Source organism: Lagenorhynchus albirostris, chromosome X, assembly GCF_949774975.1.
Source record: "Lagenorhynchus albirostris chromosome X, mLagAlb1.1, whole genome shotgun sequence".
Lineage (NCBI taxonomy): Eukaryota > Metazoa > Chordata > Mammalia > Artiodactyla > Delphinidae > Lagenorhynchus > Lagenorhynchus albirostris.
Genome location: NC_083116.1, coordinates 52,464,695 through 52,477,076, shown reverse-complemented (window position 1 = coordinate 52,477,076; position 12,382 = coordinate 52,464,695). Strand labels below are relative to the sequence as shown.

The 12,382-nt window shown below is 33.9% G+C and overlaps 1 protein-coding gene across 6 annotated transcripts in view; it reads left to right on the top strand.

The window, feature by feature from the left end:
* Positions 1–12,382, top strand: part of PCDH11X (protocadherin 11 X-linked) — a 704,983-nt gene that overhangs the window by 639,576 nt on the left and 53,025 nt on the right. The window lies entirely within an intron of this gene.

Genomic DNA, 12,382 nt, shown 5'->3' with positions numbered 1-12,382 from the left:
AGGAGGTGGGTCAAAAGGATCTTGCTGTGATTTATGTCATAGAGTGTTCTGCCTATGTTTTCCTCTAAGAGTTTGATAGTTTCTGGCCTTACATTTAGGTCTTTAATCCATTTTGAGCTTATTTTTGTGTATGGTGTTAGGGAGTGATCTAATCTCATATTTTTAAATGTACCTGTCCAGTTTTCCCAGCACCACTTATTGAAGAGGCTGTCCTTTCTCCACTGTACATTCCTGCCTCCTTTATCAAAGATAAGGTGACCATATGTGCATGGGTTTATCTTTGGGCTTTCTATCCTGTTCCATTGATCTATATTTCTGTTTTTGTGTCAGTCCCATACTGTCTTGGTTACTGTAGCTTTGTAGTATAGTCTGAAGTCAGGGAGTCTGAATCCTCCAGCTCTGTTTTACATTCTCAAGATTGCTTTGGCTATTTTTAGCAATACCTTTTAAAGCTGTTGAATGTTCAGACTGCAGACAGCAAGGCTGAATGTGCTGGGAGGTTCTGCAGGCCAGTTTTCCCAGATGCAATTTAGGAGTATAAAAGTAAAGCCTGTAGTGATTCCAGTTTGTCACTGGACGCTGTGTCTTTGCATGTGTCCAATACACATTCCTGTGCTATCTCTTCCGGAGAGATGAGCATACCTGAAAATTGCTACTGTCTGTGAGCCAGGTCTGAAAGGCATTCCTATGGCAACTGTGTGATTCTAGGAATTCTAGTAACTCTACTGACCCCAGGCAGAGACAGTTGCAGAGCATCGTTAGAACATATTGCTGGCAGTAATTTAGATCAAATGGGACAACAGAGAATGTTAAAGTTCAAAATCCCATTATTTGGTAGTGAGGAGGCAAATAGGCAACATTAAAATAGGCAACATTAAGCTGGAAAGGGGAGTGCAGCTTCGGAAGAGGGAGTCTGGGTTTGAATATTGTATTCATTAGTTATTAACCTAATATGTTTCAGCTATAAAATGGATGTGATTATATCCACCTTAATGCAATATAACGTGTTTTTTAACAAACATTAAGCACGGTGCATGTAACAGAGTGTCTTCCAAATTTATTGTATCTATCGTTGTTATTGTTGCTTTTAGCATTATTGGTCCATGGAGAGACAAAACGAGGCACAGAGAAGTTAACTGAACTAGATGAGTCTGAAACCCAGTCTTAATTCAGTGCATTTCTGCCTTGAAGCATCTTAGTGACAGAGAACAGAGGCAGGATAAGATTTTCCTGTATTTTCTAAGAAATAATTTGAAGCAGCATAAAAAATCCCCTGAAACTCCATATCGTGTTCTTTGCTTCTTGAGTGTGTACATAGTGGAATCAAAAGCTTTCAAGGAACCTCCCCACTCCTAGAAGATGAGGGGGTGCATAAGATTATGACAGGTCCAGCTTCTTGATGGCAAACTTAGCTGAAATCCAATAAGGCCTTTATCTATGGCATCACATAGTAATGTCTATTGCTTGTCTGTGCTTGTCTTTAAGGGTATTCCTTCAAATATGGATCATTATAAAATGTTGCTGTGGGGAAACTCTTCCCTGAGTATGTATTACTTCGTGTTAAAGCAATGGATTACAAATCAAAACCTTTAGAAGCCTCATCATCCATGAAACTGATTTCACATACCATCCGCTAGGTGAAGGACATCCTAATATAATGGTCTATTTCTTTGAAGCATCAACACATTCATGCAGATACCTGTCCATTTACCAGTGCTTTGGAAAGCAAAAGAATATTATCTTTTCATTGTGGCTCATTGAGTTGAATCAGTGCTTTCTCTTTTGAAGGAAAGAGAGACACATCACTGGAAAATGCAACAGCCTTTGATGACTACAACACTTCCAAGATTAGTAGATGGTAGTTAGCATATTAATACTGGGAACTATTTTGGGGTTAAATATAATTATATTGAACTCATCAGAATACTCTTCCTCTTGTTACAACATTTTTAGAGAACCAACTAAAGTGTCTTGAGGAGACTGGGTTTTTGAAGTATGGAATTAAGATGAGTTTCTCCTGAGAACTAAATTATTTAACTAGGATGAAATTACTGGAGGAATGTTTAAAGGATGATACACGAAAGAAAGGAAAATGTTTAATTAAAGCCATAGTTAGTATCTTTGTAACTACAGGTCATAAAACTGAGCCATCATTTCACAGTGGGTGTACAGAGTGCTGAAGCACAATGGGAAAGTGATTTTTATAGTACATTTATTAAATCAAATGATTTTGGATTATTTTGAAATATTAGCTTGAAAATTTAACACAAAGTGGGAAGCAGCACTGAGCAGTGGTTAAGATCTTGGCTCTGCAGTCAGACTACTGAATTTTATTCTTAGCTCTACAATTGCTAGCTGTGTGGTCTTGGGCAAGTTACTTAACTGTGCCTCAGGCTTCTCATCTGTCAAATGGAGATAATATTAATACCTACTTCATGGAAATGCTTTGCAGATTAAATGAAAGATGATGTGTATAACGTGTATAGAAAAATGCCTGACATATATTAAGTCCTCAATATGTTTCAGCCCTAAGAATTAATTAATAGAGATAGAATGACTTAAAGCAGTTAGGATGGTGCTTATTCAGTATGTTATCTCTTTTATATTATGAAATATAGTGTATTCTCATGCTTACTATTGTTAAAATACAAAGTGGAGACAAAGGTGAATGCATTTTTTAATCACACATGTGTACACATACCCTGTGCAATTTGAGTAACTTCAAGTTTTGCCCCTTCTTTCTAAAAAAACAAGGGCAAATTGCTTCTTTACTGAGAATGGAAAGAAGATTTTCTTATTAAGAAAGTAGCGGCCTTTATATTGTGAAAGTATGAAAAATGTTACTATCAAAAATAATGAAACTTTGGAAATAAAGGGAGAAATGAAGTTATGGAATTGATAAAAAAAATCATAGTGAGGAATTCCTTTATATTTTGCACTACACAAAAATAAGAATATTAGAAATATGGCCACCACATAATGTGACATTTCATAAGGATTTCGTGACCATAAAAATTTTCAATATGTGATTATTTTATCTGTTGAAGATCTTAAACACTCAGACTTGAAATGAAGGTTACACCTCTGAAGATTCACTAATTTTGACATTTTTATTCCCATCATTTCAACTTTTCAATTCGAAAAGTACTTTTTTCCTTTTATATTCTTATTTTCATAAGGTTCCGCATGTTGATTTTTTTTAATGTTTAATCTTTGCCTTTACAGATTCTTTGAAATAATATTTACATGCCATAAAATTCACGCATTTTAAGTGTACAAGTCAATGACTTTTAGCAAATTTACAGAGTTGTGCAATCATCACCACAATGCAATTGTAGAACATTTTCATCACCCCGTAAAAGATTCTTTGTGTCCATCCTTAACTCCAGGCAATCACTAATCTACTTTCTGTCTCTATTGTCCTATTTTTTAATATAAATGGCTTTTTTTTTTTTTTTTTTTGCGGTACGCGGGCCTCTCACTGTTGTGGCTTCTCCCGTTGCGGAGCACAGGCTCCGGACGCGCAGGCTCCGGACGAGCAGGCTCAGTGGTCATGGCTCACGGGCCTAGCCGCTCCGCGGCATGTGGGATCCTCCCGGACCGGAGCACAAACCCCTGTCCCCTGCATCGGCAGGAGGACTCTCAACCACTGCGCCACCAGAGAAGCCCACTTCTTTGATTTTTAAAAAGATGTTACAGTGCAATGACAGTATTTCCATTCACTGGGGATCTCACCTCCATGGTCTATTGGTGAAAATTGTTTGAACTAAGATGATAGATTAATCCCATGTTTTCTTGTTTTCTTTCTTTCTTTTATACTATAAGTTATTTTAAACAAATTAATATGTGAAAGCTGTCATATAGTTTCAATATTTTTCAAAAACAAAGTTGACTTTCCTATCTGCCTTAAACCTGTTTCATTTAACTAATTTGTTTTAATTTAACTGGATTTTTATCTTAAAGAATATTTGTAAACTCATCCAAATTGAGAAGTTAAATGCTGTATATATCATTTTTTTGAAATGTCTTTCTTTTCATGTTTGTTTACATTCTCTTTACCTATCATGTGGATATTTTTATTATACTTTCCTTAGCAGCAACTATATCTTCATGTATAAGCATAAATATTGATATTATAAAATACTTTTGTAAAACACAATCACAACACTGTGTGTGTGTGTGTGTGCATAGTATACATATGCACTTTGTAGACTCAGTCCAGTGATTGCTAGGGAATATGGTCTGGAACAATTCAATTGAGCCAATTATATTCTTGGGAGGATATCACCATATACCTTTCATCACTATGAAAAGGAGATGATGTTTTGCATTCTCCACTTGGTCTAGGCACCTTTTTGACTTGCTTATATAAGGCCTATTTCCTCAATTTTGCAAAAGCTAGAATGATCAGGCCCTTCAGCATTACATCCTAACGTAGTCTGTTGAAGACCTTCTGGGAGCATGTTAGCAAAAAAGGAATTTGCTAGATACAAAACAAATCTTTCAGGGAGCATTCAGTATGACTTACTGATAAAAAGATCTTTCAAGTCCTGCTACTACTGCTTACTAACAGTGCGACCTTGGACAAGCTCTTAGACACTCTGAACCCCATTTCCTCATTTGTAAAATGAGGATCATAATGTTAACTACTTCATTTTTGTAAGAATACATAAAATAATGCATGTCAAGTGCCTCATACATTGCACTGGCAGATGAACTATGTATAGAGAACCTGGGTAACTCATTCAAGCTCATATGAAACTGGGTGTTAACTCATTCATAATTAAAGCCAAACTTGTGTTTATCCTTCTATTATACTAGGACATAGATTTATCCTCTCTATCAAAACATGACCTTCTCCTTCTCCCTAATGCCAGGTTATATGTTCTTTGCCTTTACTTTACTTTATGATTAAGCTAGTACCACTCTCTGTCTTGCAGAGTGCTTAAGTATAATTATTACTTTCTTTGTTAGAGATAAAAAATATAATTAATGACTGTAGACTCATTTATCAAAAGGCATATTAACCTATCAGTTGTAATTAGTTCAAATTACAGTTGGCAGCAGAAATTTACCATAATGACATCATATTCTTTTTTTTAAATTTATGACAGGAAAATAAATCAAAATTATATCTTTATCATTAGTTAATTAATCGTCCCAGTATATTCAAATAATATGTTTCATTTTTCAGCATGTCATTTTTACAATATTATACTTTCCCTTTATCCCTTTCACCCTCTCTTTGCCTTCATATGCCCACTTCAAGTACATATTAATAGGAAATGCTTGTTTTTTTACAGATTTTTTTGGCTTTTTGAGGATTTGTGACTAGAGATGACAATAATGTCAATAGATATATCTTTGTAGATTTGAATTTGTACTATGACAGTTGAGAAATGATACTGACAAGTATTAAGTGTTTTCTTTGCCTTGTGGGGTAGGATGGAAGGAGCAGTTGGTTGGCTTCTAATTATATGAATGAGAGAGGAAAAAGAATAATTGGACACTATTTGTAAAAATGACTCATTGTATAGAAAAATTGCTGATAAATAAAAATATCTTGGGGGTGCAAGAAATAGAAAGGAATCAACATGAACATTTATTGTATTTATAGTAAATGTTATTTTGTTTATTTTCTAGATCCTCTGATAAGAAATTTACATACATTATGTCCAATTTTCAAAACAGTCTTTCTGAAGAATAGGAATTGCAAACTCACTCTGGACCTTAAGAAAAAGGGGATAAGGGACACAGAGGGAGCTAATTAATTTTCCCAAGATCAAAAACTCTTAAGTGCCAAAACAGCCCAAGTCTATCTGACCCTTAATACTTATACTTTTCCCACAACTTGATGCCACTTGAATAAGCTATATTCAAGAGTTGTTCTTTGCAGTTAAGATTTTGACCATTCAGAAAGTAAGGCTCTCTGACAAATCTGCCATAGATGCATCAGTCAGAGAGTAAGCTAAATATAGGACAGGAAATGATGGGTCAAGCCTTCTGCACTATTTTAATGATCATTAATTAAGTGTCATGTTTGGGGGCAAAACTGCTGAAGGTAGCAAAGTAGAACTTCTCAGGCTGTTTTAGAAAACTATAAAATTTGGTTGCACATGATTTGGTCTGAAGTATTGTTCAGCTCATGCAGACATTGTATAAATATGCATATCCCTTAAAAGATGTCACATTTTAAAGTCTTTCCCCCAGAATAACATCACAGCAACAGGCAATCCATTTTGTCATTACCATCCAATGTCATATCAACTTTTCTCAGTGATGCACTGCTTTTCGACCAAAATGATGATATTTATTGGTTTGGATGAATCACGTCTTTTGCTTACTACTCTGCCCACAGGCTCTTTTGAATCCCTTTCTACATACACAGGGAATTATAGTTGGTCTATTTCTAAAATTTCATGTTATTAAATTGGTCCACAAATATTTTATCCACTCATCTCCTCATTATTTTTCCCTCATAATGTGTTAGATAGCTGTGAGCTACATTTTTTTCTATAAATAGTAAGAGTAATGTTATACATTTCTCACATCTCATAAAAACAAGACATATTGAATCAAGATTGAAATTTGACATTAACTGGTGCTATCATAATCTTGACTTTGTGCCCACCAGAGTTCACCCTGGAACTCAGTGGCAGGGATTTTCTCCAACTGCCTCCATCTCTGCTTTGGTCACCCTGCCCACAAAGTTTACGTGGCCTCCCTAAGGGCGTGAGCATATGCCCTAATGCACACATGCTCTTTTAAAAACTTCCAGGGAAAGAGATTTTGCAGCAGTGAATCAATTAGCCTTTCTGGTACTTAATAGCTCACCTCATCATAAAGTTCTTTCTTTTGCTCACTGATCATTACTTTTCTTACATCCTGAATCTAACACATGCTCTTTTTTGTTTATTTTCAGAAATGTCCTTGACCTCTCAATTCATCATAATTTGTTTTTAATGTTTAGTTTTTAGCACCTTTCCCAAATGAAATATGACTGTTTCTTCATCCTTTTTCTATGACTTCATTTTGAATTAAGGTGAGCTACTTTCAGATACCAAACTAGATATGTTTCAGTATGCTCTAAAAGGGAGGCTAGAAGCCGTGTAGTAAACAGTTACCATGGAAGAAAAAAATGGTTTGGTATTCTAGAGCTTCTGGCTATTTTCGTTTATCATGTATTATCCAGAGTTAAATTTTAAACACCTTGACACCTCAGTACCCAGCTACTACCTTTATCCCTATTGATTTTAAACAACTTATCCTCTTGGAAGATCTCTTTCCCTTTTCTCTTTAAATTGCTCTGGAGTTGTGAAAAAGAGTTTATAATATGAAGCAAATATATCATGCCATATATCAGGTAGAGTTAATATAGGAAGACACAAATGATTAACTACCTAGACGGTGTAAATCTATCGGATGTCCAACTTTTTCTCTATGTCTCTTATCCAAAATCTGAATTCTTTACCTATTCATTTCTCAGAAGGAGCTCTTGTTAATGCATACTGTGGTGAAACTAAGGCAATAACATTTATCTGGCTTATCCTCTGATTTCTGACAATATGGGTATCCACTCCCACCTATCAGTTATTTCATCCCTATTTTTATACCCCTACAAAAGATTTGTGTTTTCATTGGAGATTTGTGTTTTCAGTGTTAGTTTTCAAGGTCAGTTTGTCCTTTTCTTTACTACAACTAAATACAGGTGAAATTTATCCTCTGGAAATCATGTTCTGTCCCTGTAACAGACACTTGTTTCAATCTATTGCCATTTTGTGCCTTGCCATTCCCTTGAGATCTGATAATTGACCAAAAGTTAACTTAATAGGAGGATAGATAGCTAAGAGAATGTCATCTTTAGAATGTGTATTGGCAATGCCTAAAGTCCAGTACACGGTTTGTGCTCATGTCTTTGACCAGGACCTTGTTTTTCTGCTATGAGGAACTCCGTGATTTTTGATAATTGATCTGCAACCTACCCAAAAAAGTAAATCTGACAATGAGAAACAAACTTGTAAAGTTTTTCCTTACTTAGTAATAAGTAACTGTGCCAGAAAAGAGTCCTTAAATAGAAACTGTGTAGAATCTTCATAAAATATTATGTCTTTAACCCATTAAAAACAAACTTAGTTTCCATGTGGTGTTATGATTCATACTATCATATCCTTTTTAACCATTTTGAATTTTCTTTTTGATATCTGCCAAATTTCCTTCCTGAGTTGTGTCTTCTTTTTAAACTTGATAAGAAGCTGCCTACTTTTTTCTTTTATAGATACAGTCATGATGTCAAGAAAAATATAAAAAATAATTAAAGCTATTCACAAAAATGATACTGCATAAAATTGCCAAAAATAAGATTTTTTTTAACATGGAATCTTTATTTTATCAGGTTTTGGCCAATCAGGTACACAATGGCTTATTGAAAAGTTCTCTATCAACCTTGCCTTATAAAACATCCTAACCATAACCATTTTTGAAGCCAGTGTGTTAAATTTTAATTGATAACCATTTAAAAGAAAAATATTGCAATGATAATGCAACTTTAGCTAGACAAGCTAGACAATAGAATTCATTCACTGGATCATTTTCAAATTTCTTGTTCTAATTTTTCAAATTAGAAGATAAAACACAGAGTGCTAGGAAATGACCTAAGAATTAATTGGGATACAAAATTAAGAAATGGAACTCAGTACTTGGGCTGCAGATTCCCTGCTGTTCCCTGTAGCTAAATATTTCTCAGGTGTCAGAATACAATAGGGCAGCATCTGAACTTTTAAAAGAGTACCTGTCCTTGAAATAAAAGTTATTCTTAATTCATCACAGGAGGTTTATATCCTTGTAGACTGACTTTAGCATTTCCTTCCTTTCTTATTCTACCACCTGCAACATTTGATACATGGTTTCACCTTTATGATCATTAGCAGCTTTTGGAGTACTGAAGGTGGTGGAAGCCAAGTAAGGAAAAGAAGAAATCCGTAATTTTTCCATGAATTGAGCTTTCTATGAACTCTGCTTTACTTGTTTGCTATTTAATAGCTCATGTTTACATGGGGGAAGTTGTTGTTTTGGTCTATTTTTCTTTGTTTTATTTTGTAAAAACATATTATCACATTTTAAAACAAAACTCCTCATTTCCTGAAAATTAGAGCTTTTATGCTATAGACTTGGTTAGAGAGAAAGACATTTTTACTGGAAAATCCTGAAGTCATATGGTAAAAATATACATTGGGTAGATTTTATTCAGAGAGATGGCTAATGCCCATGTATATTTACATTCAGAGTAAAAATAATGTGTTTTATTCTACTGGTAAAAATTGAACTTTTTGATTTTCAGTTGTGGCTAAGTTGACATGCAAATTTTAAAATATTTACATTATTACTGAAATCTTCATATGTTTAACTAAATAAGCAGTGTGATATCTGATGTAATGTCTTTGATGAGTGTGAAGCTTGAAAGGGAGTTTTATATAGTGTCTTCTTAGACAGAATACAAGATTGAAGTATTTTTGTCATAAATCCTAAAAATGCCAACAGATCACATGCATAAATGAAGATTTTTTTTAAATTAATGTAATATATAAAAATGAAATCAATGTCTTCATTTAAAAGCATTATAATAGTACAATTTCCCGTGAAGGATATTTGAAATCACTGGACACATTTCTTTTTCTTTTTTAATTACACATGGTATGATTCTGATACCTTTAGAATGCTTATAACCAATTTTAAAATGCTGGAAATTTTGACAAACAGAATATAGTTATTTAATATAGGTTGAGAAATTAGCCCTAAAGTTAATTTATTTAAAAAAAATTATCAGACCCTGCACTTAAAAGAAAACACTTTTAAAAAGATAAATATCCAAAATTGTATTCATCTATTCAACAATCCCGCCCAAGAGAAGTTATCTAATATAATTGACCATTTCTTCCAAAGGGCATTCATTCACTCCTTCAAGACCCAAGTAAAATTTTAACCCAAATATCTGATTTCTACTTCACTTATAAAATTAGATTCTCTTCTTTCCATCAGTAATGTCAAGCATATTTAAAAAGCAATCATAGATTTATTATGAATGAATGTAAGAATGCATGAGTGAATGAAATGGACCATAATCTGACAGACTTCCAGATAGCTCCTTGAGTGTGAAAAACATTCCCCATTCTCAGATGAATAGATGAAAATGAGAGGAGAGTGTGAGAACTACCTCTAAATTCTCTCCTAGCCCTAGATACTAATCAAAAGAGGAATGAGACTGGTAACTGTGGAACTAGTTGTAAAAGCAGGTCTCTTTGGTTAGTTAAAGAGTTTGATTATTCTTCCAAGAACAAGAGGTCACATAATGCAGCTAACAAAATTACAGAGAAGTTTCCTTTTAAGACAAATAAAATTACACACACACAGACACAGACATATACATGCACAATGCACATGCATTTAATGAGTCCTAGGTTGTGGCAGGAATTCTTAGTGAAATTCCAGTTCAACCCTTTTTCATATATCTCTGAAAACACTATATTTCTCCATGTTTTAATAAGAATTTGAATTATTACTTTAATATCTCTGAGAAAAGAAGAGGTAATGTTTGTACAAAAGTTTGGATGGTCAAAAGAAGAACAGTGGTCTTTATCTTTAAACCCACTACCTACAAATGTATATGTAACTCAGGTGATAAAATAAGAGCATCAGTATAGAGATTTAGGAAATTATGTCCAATTTAAGCCCTAAAATTTGTTACATTATTAACTGAGGAAAGATTAGTACAGAATTGATAAAGGTAACAGAGGGAATCACTGAATGATATAATAATCAGATCCACACACCTTAAAAAAATAAACAGCCCAGGTTAGATTTAGATTGCTGTCTGGATTAAAGGGTAGAGCTTTTTAATGCACCACTTTTTTCCTGAAGCATTATACTTAACACTGTGGAAAGCTCCTCCTTTTATGTGTTTATAGAATGAATGATTTTTTTAAAGGAAATCAGAAGAAAAGAACACAGTTGGATTCATGTTTACAGAATAGGCAGTGATTAGTGTGCAATCTGTGTTGTTGTAACCAGCAAACCACCATTGCTTGTTTTTGGGATGGGTTATTCATACTAAATGCATTAGTCAGGGTTTCTAGCATTAATATAGATATATTCCATGGCTGCAAGTGTTGTTCTAACAGCAGAACAGAGCTGTGATACCTTTCAGACAAATGCTAATCACAGTCCACTGAATCTATATGTATTATTTAGTGCCATTACCACTCTTAGAGCTTTCCAGATTTTTATTTCTCTGTTATTTATTTGTGTTCATGGATCTTGGTAATGCAGTAGAGCCCTTATACTGTAATAAGAAAGAGCAACTACAAGAGCAATAGTCGGTCTAAGCTCTTGCCCAGAGTAGCACTGGGGTAGCAGTGAATATGAAGAGGATTAATGGATGTAAAATCGTGAATAATTACATATAAGTAGCCAAAACAGATGGCACATCTTTTCTCTGGGTTTCATTGGTTGAATATAAAGAAAATAGAATAGCTGACTCAAATGCATGTAAGTAGAGACTAGCATTTACTAAAGTATGTTCTATGGGATGCTAATAAAGAAAGAGATATTTTCAAAAAGTAAAAGTAAATAAATATAGGTTCTGTGATCTGTTTGTGAATGAGAAAGGAAAATTGGAGGTACATATAACTTGAGCCAATAATGGTGTCCATCATTGTTGATAACCGTGATGATAACCATCATTGTTGATAATCTTCTAGATTTGGTAGAAATAACAATTGAAAATTATATAAGGATTTATTGGGAATATACAAAGGACTTCTCTGTAAGATACCGTGCTTTAGCAAGGACTGACCTTTTTTTTTTGTGAAACAGGGTTTTGTAAATAAACTATGTGTAATAGAATTAGGGATATTAAAATAAGTGATTTGAAATACTTTGCCACCATGCTTTCCTCTTTAAAAAAAAAAAAAGGAAAAGAAAAGAAAAGAAACCTTAGAACCTGAAAATTAACTTTCAATTCAGGCGGTCCTCAAAGCGAAAAAAAAAATTTTTTAAAAGATTAAAAATTTTGTTTTCTTTATTATTCTTTGAACCCCAAGTTCAAGGTACATATTAGACCTCCTAATTAGTCTTCATCTATGGGGGGAGTAGAAGTTCTTCCAATAAGATTCAAAATCATTTGAATATTGATTATTTTGAAAAATTAGCTTGACTCCCCCTTTTACATATAATGTGTACAAATGCAAACTTTCTTGAGAAGGCTGGGGGAGAACATCCACCACCACCAAAACAGGCCCCACATTGTTGTCAATGTACCAACTACAAAGAACATTAAGCCTTACCCCAGTAATAGATACAAACTATAGCTGTCAGGCAGGAGAAATTC